This window comes from Ceratina calcarata, unplaced genomic scaffold (genome assembly GCF_001652005.2).
Source record: "Ceratina calcarata isolate Rehan_Ccalc_2016 unplaced genomic scaffold, ASM165200v1 scaffold39.2, whole genome shotgun sequence".
NCBI classification, from domain to species: domain Eukaryota; kingdom Metazoa; phylum Arthropoda; class Insecta; order Hymenoptera; family Apidae; genus Ceratina; species Ceratina calcarata.
Window position 1 is genome coordinate 1,603,137 of NW_017162322.1, and position 16,304 is coordinate 1,619,440.

General features: G+C 38.8%; 1 long non-coding RNA gene across 1 annotated transcript; it reads left to right on the top strand.

Annotated features, from left to right (window-relative positions):
* Positions 1-10,983: 10,983 nt before the first annotated feature.
* LOC113464480 (uncharacterized) lies at positions 10,984-15,815 on the top strand. The gene is made up of 2 exons (XR_003389339.1): positions 10,984-11,183; positions 14,518-15,815. It is a non-coding gene; the product is annotated as an uncharacterized LOC113464480 (long non-coding RNA).
* Positions 15,816-16,304: the final 489 nt, after the last annotated feature.

Sequence of the window (16,304 nt, forward strand, 5' to 3'; positions counted from 1 at the left end):
CACTGCCGGACTAACCCCACGCTTCCCTTTTTTCATATTGGCGCGGTCTATGGGAAAAAACAAACTGGTACGCGTTTCCTTCGCGTTTCGCGGCGGACTTTTTTCCGCGGCGAACATACGTCGTATCGCGCGCCGGCGACCGTATTATTTTTGAATATTGTTATCATATTTTCCGGATTTCCGAAGACGATCGACGGCGCGACAAAAATATTGGCTGCGCGGCGATCAAAATACAAAATCCGATTAAGATAATAAATAGCAGCTTTAAATAATAGAAATATTTTTACACTTTTGCGATTTTTGTTGTTCTTGAAGCAGGAGTCTCGGGACTGTATAATTAGATGCAAATATCAACTATGTCAATTTTGTGAACGACCAGTTCGTTTATAGGGAACATAAATAGGAAATTTCGCTTTGACGGTCCTTCCAATTTGCAGTATTCCACAACGTATCGTATCAGTTAGTATGTAAAGCTCCTCATTGAATCAGTATTTTATGAATGTCGCCTAAATGGACTGAAATTGGTAATCAGATTGAACATATTGCATGCAAACATTCTGAATAATTTCGACCAACAAATGTGGCAAACGTGAAGCAAAACGAATCATTCAGTTTACGAAGTGTGTTCATAGATATAAGTCGGATTCATTTTGAAAACAAAAATAAGTGAAGCGTTTCATCGATATCATTTCGAAACCACCAAAGGGACAAAGAGTTGTACGAAATGAATGGATCAAAGTTTGATATTTAATAAAGAGGCAGTGGTGCACTAGCGGACACGTCGCAGGTGAATTGGCCTCGAAAATTCGCAGCGAACTTTCGCGGGAAGCTAACGTGGAGAACAGGCCGAAATTTACTATGCTTGCTCATATATTATTTTAATAACGAATTAAATGCATGCTCAGCGTTCCGGTCCCGGGCAATTTTCGATCCCGGCGTCCGCGATCGCCGCTCGCGGAACCCGTTATTAATAAGAATCCTTTCGATTGAACTAAATTCCCATTTCTATTCCTCCGTACGCCAGTCCTTTTGCTTGCGGCTTCCCCGAAACTGGCGAATTCCCCGCCACGTAGTTTCATTTCCCATTCCCCGGTTTCCCCAAACGGCCCTCCTTTCTCTCTGGCTCCGGTCCGTGGCAACGACACAGTTATTTTTCGGCAGGGAGACGCGACTCTGAACGGGGGAGACATTTCGTACGAAGATTTCGACATCGATACGTTACATCCCTCTGAATACATTACCCGGGGCCCCCGAGCAAATACGCATTGCATGCGAATGCATTACTAGACTGTTACGTTGCTTGCTAGCGCGTGCGTACCACACGATATACTGATTTACGACGTCGCCAAACCCGTTCCCGAGCACGCATACGGAAATCGCGGATCATTTACATTTAATTTTTACGATCTCTCATATTTATGCGTCTCGGTCTGCTGTTTAACAATTCGTTAAGGAACTGAATCCGGTTTTTCTTCATTCAAGCGAGAATTTTTCTTTCGCGATATATGAATTTTATTCTAATAACATGAACACGCTAACCGCAAAATTGATTGGTACTGCTCATTCTCGAATAATGTAGTCAAACAACATTTGTAATTATTGTACAATGTTACATTTTGTTTATTAACAATTATATTTGTCAATTTCTATTAAGATTTAAATAGGCCTGCATATCCGTATTGCAGTTATCCCACCCACCGTGCTCCATTTCTATCTCGCGATCACTGATATCTCCTTTGCTCCATTTTCAGCTCGATTGCGCGCGTGGCTCTCCTCGTTCTCGCTTCGTCGCGTCGTTGCCACTCAAGGAGCACGAATCCAGACTTTTATCAACCGCATAATTGTCACGATATACGGCCACTCGGTGATAATCGCCCATGCGGGGGAGTCCTGCAGTTTTTCAGCAGAGTTATACATTTTCACAGAGATCCATTTTATCTCTAAGTAAAAATGTTTCGTGCAATATAATAGTTAAAACTCTCGAAATCTGAAACTGGGAAATCTGAAAATATTGAGTAGTCGGAAAAGTGGCCCCGGGAAAGTTCGATGGGATTATGGCTCTACCCCAAAGATGGCAAAAGGTCATAGATAATAATGGCCAATATATACTTGAATAAAATTCATTTTGAATAATGGAACATTTAATAAAAAATGACAAAAATCTTTCAATACTTTTCCAACTACCCAATATTTTACCAGACTTGTACGTATATTGTATTTATTTAATAGGAAAGAAGAGAAGTGAGGAATTCGATGGATTAGGAAGTTAAGCCCGGCTCCTATGATGATAACTGGCCACGTGATGATTATAAACTGCGGGGTCATAACGGTGAATACAACGTTGTCACAACACTAGCCGGCTCCGCCATTACCTCGCGGGCCATTTGCACCGTGTTTGGACAGGCTGCGCGTTTTCACCGCATCTAGCTGAAGCTAAAGCATGCTCGTCGGCGTTAACGACGCTATCTCGTTGTCCTTTCAGCACTCGAATGGGACTCGTCGACTCTGTACGCGCAGTCTCGCCAACCCCCCTCGGTCTCGTTGCAATTCCAGGCCGGTGTAGCTGATTTTGGATAGTTTCAGAATTCGAGGGAACCGGGCTCGTTCCGGTGTCCATCAACGCTGCACGCGGCACAGGAGATGGTGAACCGGTCGGAATTACTCTTAGCTCTCAAAGCCGCTCCTAATTTCATAGAGATTCATCAAAGTCCGTCGAATTAGTGACCGGAGTCTATTACCCGCGCGTAACGCAGTTAACTCCAAACGTCAGTCGAATTGACGAAGTTTCACAACATTATCGATGATCACGGCGCGCAAATACAGTTGAAAGTAACCCCGCGCTTAGCAAATTTTCTCTGGAGCGAATCATAAGCAATTTGTACAGATTCATTCTCCACAGCAGCCTATAATATTATAAATGAATATTGATGAAGTCGGAAACTATGCATCGTATAAATGTAGTTTAATAAATGCTAATTAAACACGATTTATTCAGTTTATGTGTATATTTTTTATAACAGTAATCCGACGAACGATCGTTGTAAAACAGCAGTTCAGTCGATGGAGAGGCCTGTGCCTAGAGCCCATCCTTGGAAAACCTATTTTCCAAATTGGCAAGCTACCTCGGCTAAAACTCCAGTCGTTCGTGCAATATCGATAAAACTCGAAGAAATTTATGAAGCGGATGCAACAACTGCCGGTTTAAAAGCTGAAAAGTAAATTGCACTGAACGGTTCCCTTTGTGACGTCCTCGTTCATTGTTTCCACCCTCCTTCTCCCAGTTATATCTCGTCACGCGTTCCCTATCGTACAAAGAACAGCGGCAATAACGTCGATCCCGATTCGGTCCTCGTATAAATATTGCAATCTATTGTTTCGAAACGCCACGCCGTCGCTTCGTTCAAGTAATGAGGGAATCCAGTCCAGCCAGTAAGTTCGCGCCGTTATCTGCAAAATTTTCCTTCCGTCCGAGTCAAGTTTATGCAAATGCCCAGGAGCCAGACTCGAGGGCTATAAGTATTTTTTCGTAACTGGCCCGGTGGCTTCAAAAACATCCGCGGACGGAATCCGGCGCGACGGCTGCCAAGGTGGACGCGGCATTCGACCAAGATAACGAGTTAAAGTTCGGCAAGCTGTTTCTGGCCGTGTGAAGTAAGAGCTGATTAGAATGCGGATGAGGTCGATCGGTTGGCTGCACCCCGCGCCACGCCGCCTGCGAGCATGTATATTCAACCAAGTGGTTTCCACCGAGAGCCATCCGGAGAGAAATCGATTCGGTAGGTGGCTAGGCCAGGTACTTTAAAGTCCTGTGCTCTTTGAGAACCGGCCGCGAACCGTCGTACGATAAAAAGACGGGAACCGATTTTAGCGTACCATTATACACCCCTTTTACCGCTTCCGTTTCTGGTAACTGATTTATTTCCTCCTTCCCGGGTTGACTAAAAGCGCGAGCCGAAAGAAATTATACGCCGCACCGGACGGATATTCGAAGCAGGCGAGATGGGGTGGGCGAGAGGGGCAACATTTAAATATTTCGAATACGCCTTCGGCTCCGTGGCTGGCAAAAAGATTGGCGAATGAAAAGACGAACGGATGGGGGAAAAAAGCAAAACGGGTTTCTTTCATTTTTCCCCAGTGGAAATTTTTACCAACGCGCTCTCGGTTTTTTTAAAAGTCGTGCTCATTGAGAAAAACTCATTTTAATGGAGGGATAAATTAGTATTCTACGGACTACTGAAATTGCTTGGTAATGCAAACGTCTTTGTTCGCGATTCAAATTTCTGACAATGTCGTGTCTAAAGGATCCTGGCCGAACTTTCGGTTTTAATTTCCTCAGTTCTCGATTTTCAAACTGTTAGGACGTTCCTAAAACAATAGTAACACGTGTCACTGATACAGATCCAATTCACTATCGCATTCTGCGTCACGAATAGTAAACTGGGAATGGGAATTGATAATTTCTTTTTTTTTAACTGGACACAGGGTTTTTCATTTCCTTCGGTTTTTGCTCGGGGCACTTTCGAAATTTCGCGTTGAGATAAAATCCTAAATACCTGCGCGGCACTTGGGGGGGCGTAAACGGTTGATCGCAATAAAATGGAAAAGGACGTTCGGGGTACGACATATAATGCTTGCGCAAACATTTTAGCGGGACAGTTTTCAGATTTTACGGCCGTGTACTGCGTTCCAGGCTGCCGGGAAATATACTGGTAACCAGTTATCGGAATCGACCAGCAGCGAAAAAGTCATGCGAAATTGCGAGATCGTAGTCGCGGCATAAATTGCAGATACACTTAAAAACCCGTTGTTTCCCGCGCTGCCTTTCGTTTTCACAAATTACGTGAATCTTTTTACCGATTATCCAATTCCGTTCCTCGGCCATTAATTAACCACAAGTTTTAATCCAATTCAATATCTATTGTACGTATGTGCATCGAAAATGAACAGACTGTGGATTTCTGTATTATTCTCATATAATAATCATTATTAAAAGAGATTAAAATATTACGATGCAACAATTGATAGGAACGGTAATCCGCAAATTATTCAGATGAAAATTCACATCGTTTAACATAACAAAGAATATAATTAATTAATAATCACGTTGCATTCATACGACACGAATCGCACTAATTCCGTAACGCGGAAACTTCTGTGCAGACATGTTTGAACACTCTTCACGACAAATATAGTTCCAGGTCACTGATCGTGGTTTTGTGGCTTAACCCTAGCTAGCCGGTTGATATTAATAGAGACCAGTCCTCATAGCCAAACTAATTGGTAGTTCCTCGTTAATTTCTCTCGATTTTCGAAAACCCTCGGATATTCGATTTTAAATGCATTTAATCCATTGAATTACTCGAAGCGATATTTAATATTAAAGAGAATGGGTACAAAAATTGATGGCACAATATATGATTGTGCATTATAAATAACGTTGCTCAGATTGTTAATCGAACATGAATTTTATATAACTATCCAAGTAATTTTATTGAAACATTAAACGAGCTGTTCGCTTATTTATTAATATTCTTACGCGAGAGTGGCAATGTTCGATAGCACAGATTTCGGTGTACCGGAACGATTGGAGGTTCGAATATACCTGTCATATACCGTCTTCCTGAGCCGCTGCTCGACTTTTATCGCCGTTATCGAACGTATACACACACGTTATAGATTGTATCGGGGCACATTGTCGAGGTACATCTCGCCAGAATGTCGTTACCTTTCACCGTATCAGGCTGAGGTTTCCATTTGTGCCTTTCAACGAATTCTTCCAGCCATTTCATGCTCACTGCGTTCTTTTCTCGCTCGACCTCCGCCTTCCTTTCAACATCCCTTTTTTACATGAAATATAGAAACATGTATATGAAGAATTAAACGTTTCAAAACAATACGTATTCGTCCATTGTTCAAGTGATATGTGTTATGCAATCATTTGTATACAGAATTTTGGCATTTTAAAGAATTTTATATGAGACAATCGTAATTAATCATTGATTGCTACTATTCAATACAGTCTGTTAAATCATATTCCATAAAATCTATCAATAAATCCTCTCACTTAATCCGAAATAATTTCGTACGTTTCATATTTACAAAGGAACGAAGACTGAAAGAGGAGACTGCGAGAAAAGAACATAATCGCAATATTTTCTTTGTCATAGAGTGGTTTAAGTCGTGTCATTCGAAGAGACCAACGGGTTGGCTAGGAAGGTTCTCAGATCATCTTCAAATCGTCCTCCTTTTTCATTTTCCAACTGTTCTTCATGCAAAGCTGTCTTCCAACAGAATACAGCGAAAGGGCTTGCGAGTCTTAAAAAACTGATCCTGTCAAGTACTAACGTAACGAAACGTGCTACCGTTTTTCCCCAGGATCTTGGATGAAGGATGGACGGATGACGAGATTGCTGACTACAATCTTATATGAAATATTTTCTGAATTATTTCAGACAAACATTATTTTTATCAGCATTGTTAATTTATTTATTCTAATTAATAATATGTTTATTATTTATTAATCGATTCTTGGAAACTGAAATATTTTATGTACAATTTTACTTCAACTTTTACCTCATTTCTGAACACAATAATTAATAAGCAACAATACCTTCGTATAAAAATGGGTAATAATGGATTAGACAATTTTGAGAGAAAAACTTATCGATCTAAAAATTGGGGTAATAAATCTCGTGAATTTCGTTAGAACGTGTTAGCTCGAGCGTCGCGGCGCACCGGCGGCGGCGAAATAATCCTTTCATCGCGGTGCCCATTTCGGAAAAATTACCATTCTTGGCTCGCGCTCAACAATCTCATATCGGCTGTAACGCCAACGCCCCTTGTTCACGTTCACCGTGGTTCTGCGGACGGTTTTTGCGCGATCACGCAAATCGTTGAATTATTCGTAGATCCCCTGGGCTATTCCGACGTTGGCTTCGCCGATTCTCGTACGAGCGAGCTCCCTTGACCAGACAACATGGAATTACCATTACCATATTATTCCTTGTACGGTAGAATAGCGCCAGTATGAACACTGACTACTCTTCCGTACTTTAGATACTTGGATAGTTTCAAGTTTTGTCTTGCTCCATTGTCTCAGCGTAATATGTGAATTATTTTCTAATTTTCTCAAATAAAAGAGTCACACGTATTTTGAAAAATTCCTCAGAGAATATTTCACAATTTTGTTTCCTATTTGATTTTATTTCTTTAACCTTATGAGCAGCTCTCCTTTCTTTGCTGCTTCAACTGATTTCCTGTTACTTCCAGGGGGGAGAGTAGAGTCACGTGATATGACCGATGAACCGAGCTATTATCAATTTCAGCTTAAACGGAACGAAAGTGCAATGCGAGAGGAGAGAACGCTTTGCGCCTGCCAATAAAAGTGGCCTCGAATTAAATGGCGGGGTTGAATGGCACGAATTAAGATCGGTTACGGTTGAATATTTTCGAAGAGGTTCCCCCATTTTCCTAAAAGAATGAATTATTCATGACTTCAATGGCTGATTAATTGCGTCCTTAAGCTGAAGGATTATTAAGATAAATGATATCATAAAAAACAGTTCTGCTATTAATGAATTCAGTGGAATATCTTCCTCGCCGAAAGTGACGATTCCGTCTTATTTTAATGAAACTGGAGTTGTCAGTTGAAAGTGAAAATTGTACAAGATTAATAATAACGAAAATGATCAAGTATTTAGAATACGATTCATAGCCGTCGTGCGATTTTCAATGTGGAAGCATTTAATCGTATAATAATCAGAATAATTCAAGTAGTATTAAACATTAAAACGACTTTCCTCTTTAGCTGGTTTCATTGGCCTTCAAATCGATATCTGGGATATTCCCAAATGTATTTTTAATTCGCTCTGATCATAAACTGGAATATTCCTGATATTAGGCAACGTAGTTTATCGTGCAATGCATGTTTACTTACGATATTGCATAAATGGTTTATTTATTCAAGAATTCTGTTACGAATGCTCATAGATGTGATGTGCATAACCAATATTTGTGTCGAACCCACTGATTATGCATACATTTTTTTCCTCACGAACGTAATATAGCTTAAGAAAACATTTTATACGTGGATGACTGGCACATAAAAACTCATGACGTATTGTGACACCTATGTTGCTAACTGCTTAAGGAAGGCTATCATATAAGTTAATTGCTTTGAATGCCTTGTGTTATTTTATAGATGATTGCATGCAGCGACTATGTGCAATTATGAATGAAATTGCGTAAAATATGCGTCGAATTCGTGAAAACATTTAAATTGTATTTAGTGAAAAGTTATAATTCCTATTACACGTCCATTTATTTTACATTTGGCCACATTATTACACGTCTGTTTATTTTACAATTTGTCTTAATATAAGTTGATGGACTGTTTTAAGAAGGCAATTTTCTATCGGCTGACGTGTCTAGCTTCGAACGTTCAATTTGTAAGCAGTTTTTGCAGGTATAATCAAATCGCAATTAAAAGCGGGAAAACTGCGAACTCCTGAATTTTCGCGACGATTAAAGTGCTTACGAGCAGTATCTCACGGTGATTAACTTCTGATCCGCATCGAGCGTTGATTACAAAGTGGTCATCGTCCAACACTGAAAAACGTTCATAAACGACTCGATTTGCAATTATCGGCTGTTTACCGCTGACTCCTGTACATAGAATACATAGTAAAATAGAAAACAGAAGTATTGATTAAATAAACAATTAGCGTATACGAAGTTGAATCAAATTTCAGATCAAGCCAATTCCGCAATTAACTTGTTAATTTACAAAATTATTCCCTCAATTCCCACACTCGTGTTCAGTTTTATATTAACTCGATGCATACATTCTTTACTATGTATTCTCGCTGATGCAAAAAAGTTCAAATGAAATAGTACGACGAACGTATTACGTATTCCACGCATTGAAAAAGTAAAACAGTATTACGTGTATCATTCTAGAATAATCCAATTTCATTCCCTTTTAATTGCCAACAGGATGGATCATTTAAACGAAATGGAGTTTATGGACGTCGAATAGGATGAAAAAAAAAAAAATAAAATAGAAACATTGATCTGGTCTCGTTCAATTTTCTGGACCGCAATCCTGTCGATCGTCAACATCCCAGCCTCTATTTAACTTTTGTAGCCACTTAACCACGGAAACCTATAAGCGGGAGAGTAATTTTCCATTTGCTCCGGACAGACAATTGATGAGCTCGGGATTCTTCTTTGTGGTCCACAGTGTGCAATAACTAAACGTCCAACGTTCTATGAAAAATATACCGCGAAATCGTTCAGAGAACTGAATCATTTTTCCAACTCCGAATCACGAGGTGATTCCCCGCGACAGACTTTCCCTTCATTCGTGTATAACTTATTCGCAATATAAATTGAATCGTCGATTAAAAATAAATGTACAAAGAGCTTCTGTAATATTTTAACAACATTAAATAATTTCCGATGGGAGAATGACTCAACTTACGTCATTTTCAATTTATACGTTTCAAGTATTTTATAACGTATGAATAAAGTACCGTTTTCAAACGTAATAGAGTTATTGTGTTGTTGTTTGTCATGATGAAATTGTATTGGCCATATCAAGTGAATGAATATGCTAAACTCGAATGAAAATATGTATGAATCATCGTTTCCTCGTTCAGCTCGTAAATCAAGTTTTTCCTCCGCTTGAAGTGAAATACAGTGCGACATTACTTAATGGACTTAATCACGGTTTCAAGGTGTCAGGCCAGTGAACCGTGTAATCCTTATCATTCCTGTGTTATCAATATTTGCATTACTTGATTGATCGCTTTCAAAATAATTTGTCACAATTGAATATATTTATTATACATATAAAATATGACAGATGATCAAATGACAAATATGAGACTCAGTTTTAAATCAGTAAACATAATCTCGAATAACTTCTTATTGACTCGTGCGTACCGTTGAGTAAGAAATTATTTACATTGCTTTCAATATTGATTACTAATAGATTCGCCACTGCGTTCATCTGCATTCTGATTTGACATATTGTTCACGATATGGAATTACCTAATGACTTCCCTAAATTGCGCGACGCGTTCTGATTCAGTGAATCGATCGGAATTTCATAATGTCGTTATATGGCCGTGGTCGTGATAGCAATTCCAATACCGTAGAAAAAGCATCGAATACGTATGCGTCTGCGCTATACATATGCACGTACATCTGTAGCGTGAGGCATCGTTCCTCGGAAATTCCCACTTACTGACACGGTGCAACCGTTTTTGACGTCAGAAACGACCAATAGACGAGTCATTGTAACGAATCATCTCTAGGCAGTGTGGGAAAACAGATGAGAAGTACGCCATTGATTTAAAATCGTTTCATAAAAACGTACAAGCGGTACAGACATTAAAATATTTGCTTATGTAGAAGATGCAAACCACTTGATCTAATTATTCGAAGCTTGCCATCCTTGTACATCATTTAACATGAATTTCGCCTTGACGCTAATGATCGCCATGCGAGAGGTAACTTCCTCAAAGGAAAGTTTCGTTCATTAGCAAAATGTCCGAGATGGAAGTTCGGAAGTTACTAATCGCTTTCTCGCTGCCGGTCTTTAAATCGCAGATAACTGATCTGGCCAAGTAGCAAAACGAGAGGAACTCTCTTGAAGACAACGTCCGGGCGTAAACAGTGGAGTTAATCGTATAAATTCCCGAGGATTCTATTTATCGAGCAGGACCGGCGTTATCCCGGAGATATAAATACGTTCTTTCATTTCCCCTGAGAGGTCTAGAAGGGATCCCGGGTACGAAAACGTAGTCCTCTCACGATCGGACCAGTTATCCAGCGGGCTGATCACCTGCTTGTTAACCCCTTCCCGTCTCCTCGTCAAGGCCTAACGACACGTCCGAAGGCAGACGATACCTTCTCCTACTCCTTCGTCGCACTCTCCACCTCCAAGTCGAGATTCCTACTCGGAGAGATTGCCGTAAAATTAACTTTTGACACACGAGACTTCTCAGTCCCCGACGGTGCCTCAATTCGCTCACGCGTGCTGGCAAGTGCAGCGCGATTACCGAATTCAATATTAATGCGATGAGGCAAGATTGGTCTACGTGAGAAAGTGCAACTTCGGGAATTTTAACCTGGTAACAAAGGTCCGGTGCGAAAGGAGGGAAAATAAACGAGCAAACGTGAGTCCGAAGTAATCGTTAATCTCGTTGCCTAGAAGCCCTGCGCCTAGGCGTAAGTTCAATTTGAATTATGTAAAATTTCGCGTCTCATATACATTAGCTCCAACAACGCACACTGACTTTATACTTGGAATTATTCAGCAGGACTGCCGTGTTTCAAGAATAAATTAAGCCAATTGACGTTCCCATTAATATTCATTATATTCTTATTCTTTCAGCGTCACTGTTGTTTCGTTTTATTACTTACTTCATCTCGAATCCGTTATTTCATGCGGTGCTTTCTAATTATTTAAAAATCGTCCACCGACGATATTGCGAATTATTTAGGGAATATAATCGATGGAACGTTGCGGATTCGCGTTACGCTCTATAGAGAATGAAAACGGCGATCGCTGGCAGGCACGATGAATTATTATTATTCGCGGCTTACGCGAATTTGGTTCGCGTTATTTTCTATTGTATTATGAACAACGAGATGGTAGCCGATCGTTGGGCGTTGCCCGTTTCGTTTCGTTTCACCGAAGGTAATTTTAATTCCTTGATCCGCGACTAATTTATGAACATCCTCCTACCTACGTACATGCATTCGAAGTTTATGCAATCGCGAATAGCGATACGATGGGATTCACGGTGAGACGTGTTAGAGAAAATAATTAATGTTCCTGTTCTTTCATTCTTTTTCACATTACGTATTATACCCATGATATTTCCTCGTTAGCCGATAAAACGAAGCGAGGTAGAATGATTGATATAAAATTTCATTACGCTGCGTTAATAAATATTTATTAAGATCGCAACGTGTTACTATTCAATCGTGCAAAGATTTTATTTATATGTTCTCTTGACGAACTAAGAATAAATGAATTTCTTAAATTGGCTGAACAAGAGGGAAAATTGTGAGGTTCAACGTGAGGTCAGATTTATCACGTGCATAAACGTTTCCTGGCCATTTGTACCACAAAGGAGCAAACTTCTCGGCGCGGTCGTAAACTTATCCCGTGAAAAGGAGCGTGTGTAGAAATTACGTCGAGTGTTTTGAAAAAGCGGTGCCCGACTATGGGGAGCGCGTTTGTTTCTTCGTTATCACGAATTCGCGGCTCGTCTGGGGGTTACTCGCACAGGGAGAAGTTCCAACTTAATTTTCCATGCAGAACAAAGCTTGGGATATGCAACGCCGGCGTTCGGCCACGAGACCCGCGTACACCTCGATTCGTCGTGCCCGCGATAAAAATGATACGCTTTGTCCTCCGATGTACTGGAGTTTGAACAAAAAAAAAGAAAGAGAAGAATAAAATCGTGGAGTCCTCGAGTTTAGCAACAGGATCGTGGAAACGTAAATTTTTACAGCGACCCGTAAAGAGTAAAAGCTCTGGGGGGCTGCTCGAGACTCCGGGCAACATCCATTGTACGACTCTATCGTAACGAAGATTAAATCTTTCGTAGTGGTGCGACGCGGCACGCGGTTGCTTTGTGTTCCTGAATTTATACAACTCGAAACACACTTGAATTATAATACGTTCATTCGGTAACGAGCCCGGCCCGGGTTTCATAGTAAATTAAAGAGCCAGACGACTCCTGCAACATAGGAATTATTGCAAAGTATAGAATCGAAAACGACGAGGTAAACGGACTGTGCAATTATAAGCACATAAGCACCCAGCCATCCTCGGGAATTAAGCTTTCCGGTTAAATCAGATTTTTAATAAAATGTTCTTTAACACTGCTCTAACAGTTGATACACGAAAAATCTGTGGTGTGGGATTCAATTTAGGAATTCATTTTAAGAATTGCTTACGCATTGCTTATGCAAAAAATTCGAATTGTTTCCACCATTTAATATTTCGATTAATTATCAGGTTTACTTGTCTGTCCCACATTATAAAAAATATATACTGTAGCATTTGATTATATATGATTTATGAGGAAACATTGACACAAGCTTTTTAATTCTGTACATTTTAATAGCATCAGTTTTATTTGCATATGAAAATTGTCCATCGAATTTATTTTGCATATCAGCAGGATTGATAATGACAGAACTCACTTTATAACGCAGTAATTTATCAGCCGAAACTGAAAGTCGGGGCGGGAATTTAATCCCGGGTAAAATGGCGACGGTGATCGCAAATTGTTATTACAATTTTGCGGCTGGAAGGAAGCTGGAAACGCGGGTGCGATACGCAAAGCGACGATACGTTCGCTGTAATTAAGATACACCCGTGGCGCGCCGGTTTTTAATTATTTTTTAACCTTAACAAACAACTGTTCCGAATCGGGCGGGGAATAAATTTGCATGATGATTTCCTTTACGATTAATATCTATGGATTTATATATTCCAGTTATTATACACGTGATCGAAATTTGTTCGGAGCAAATATTTATCACCATATTATGTGTTTCGTACATATAAATTAAAGGAGGAGAAAATGAAAATCACGATTTCCTGTTGCTGAATTTCATAAATATAATTGGTGTTTAAAAATAATCCTCTTTGAAAGTCAATGTCCGTATTTAAATTATCATTTGCAGAGTAATTACGTTTATTCAATTTATTCAGACTGTAATTTCTGAAATATGATTTCATGCAATGAAAGTCTTTTGTTATGAAAATATCTATTAGCACTAGTGTCTTAAATAGTGACCTTTTATTGCTCGACTCCGCGCTGCGATTGTATGGTTTTCTTCGTTTATCTCATTGTAAAAACGAAGAGAAAGTGCTGTCGCTCGCCTGCGTTACACTTTAACTTTAAATTAAAAAAGGAAGGTCAACTAAAGAATCATTTAACCAGTTAAGTAATAAACCTTGGTAGCCTGAAACGGGAACACAATCTTTATGGTAAAAATAAGGATATCCTCTTATAGTAAGTATCCTCGATTCTTGACGAGGACATCTTGAAGGAGAACAGAAATTTCATGATACTATCTCCATACAGGATTCTATCTCAGGGCCTGAGATCTCATTCAGGGGCTTTCATGACGTAGTAGAGAATGAACTAAAAAGAGATTTTGCCTCGATCAACTCCTAACAGGATTAATGTGTTTTTATGGATTTCTGAATATCCTTGAAGTTTTATTACTTACAAATTCAATTTTCATTTTCAAATGTTAGACAACATCTTCAAGACTGTATCATCTCTAAGAGGTCAAAAAGACATGACATGAATTTTCAAAAATATTCTTTCTTTTACATGTTTGACACATTCCCTTAATTTTTATCAAAGATGATTATAAATAACTTTATAATTAATTCTACGAATTCATAATACGAGCGAAGTCTTAATAGTAGTTATATAAGTTTAAACTTTTTAACTGAGGTTGACATTATCTTTTTAGAATTCAAACTCTGGACGATTGGACCATTCTTTAACAAGGATGCGTTTCCTATTGGCGATCGCAGGACTATGCATCTGGATTTGGTGCGCTTTTACGTGTCCTACGAACGGTATGAGCTTGTACGTGGATAGCGACTTCATCTACCTTCCCGACCAGGTGGAATATGTGAAGCTCGCCACCAAATGTCCTGGGAACACAATTCTGTGGCCGGGTACTCGTCGATGCTACAGAGAAGGCGAGCAAGGTCCCTGCAACATCGGTCGCGTTCTAGTTTTCGATCGACGGCTGTTGAAACCGTACTGTATGGACGTGGATGGCAAGTAAATGTAAATGAAGGTATTGTCGTTACCGGTGCACCGAGCTTTCGCCAAAGGTGGCAGCAAGCATCCGGAAACCATCCACCAAATGTGAATGATCGATTTGATGATTGATAAATTCAAAATATAACTTGCCCTTTATAACATAAGGCAGTCATTTCCTTAATCTTCTTAATTTTACTAATTTACATGTACATCAATTAAATATTATAAATCAGATAAATTCAACATAAGTCTGTCCGATGATCATAGACTTACGCCTTTTATATTTTCATATGTTTTCTATGATTATTTAATCAAATTCTTCACTTATATGTAAAGTAAGTCAATCTGTGATATGATTAAGTATGTACATGGTTATTATATTATATTGTGTAATAGGTGTAATAGAAATTTAATATTGAACGGGTTATTTGCATGGATGGAATATTTATAATGTATCTATAATATAAACTCTAACATCAATGTCATCTGTTTTATACTTAATACGATTCTGTTGTTTCATTACGTATTTATGTTATGAGTCGACTGGTTCATTTAATTAATGTAGGAACAGAATAATTTAATTACCACAACAGAATGACAGAATTGTGATCGTAAAATAATAATGTACTTTTGTAAGTCGAAGTCAGTATTGTATTACTTTACTCTAAAAATAAAGGTATGTACACGTACATTGGTATTACTTTCAACACAAGACAAAATTTCCAATCATGTAATTTGTATTATTTAAATTATTAATATTGGTGTTTTATTATATAAATTGATATTTTTCATGTTCAGGACTAAATGAACTAATAGGGCTTTGAAATAGCAGTAAATTGACAATTTCAATCGTGGAAGTACGTTTCTGCGAAACCAAATTACGGTCTCCAAATTAAATGTACATATTTCGTGTAATCGTTCCCTTCTATACGATCTGAAAAAAAAAGAGTAAAATAGTATGGAGGGATGTTCAATAAAAAACGATGCAGAATGGTATTTTTTTATCCTCTTCTAATCAATTTTCATTCAATCCATCAGAGCATATCAAACGCACGCTCGACCTAGGAACACGGGGCGTATAAAAAACGTTATTGATAAGGAAAACTTGTATTTGATGTCTTCTTTTTTTTGTAAATTTGTATCAACAATGTTAGCAGAAAAATACGAGCCGTGGGAAGTTACTAACAAATAATTCGATTCCAATTTATTTGGACAAACGTATTTTAAATTGATTTCAGTTCAAAAAAATAGAGAAATTCTCTCGTAGAAATTAGAGGTAAAAAATATTCTGATCCTCACCTTTTGCCAAACTCTCATTTACAGTTGGAGCACAATGATGAAATCTAATGACGATGCATCTAATACAGAAATAAACATTATGTATAGAAATATTTCGACTACATTTACATATAATTATATTTGAACATACACCTTGCTGAATGAAAATCTGTCGTTTGAAGTTAACATAAATGTTGAAAATTATTA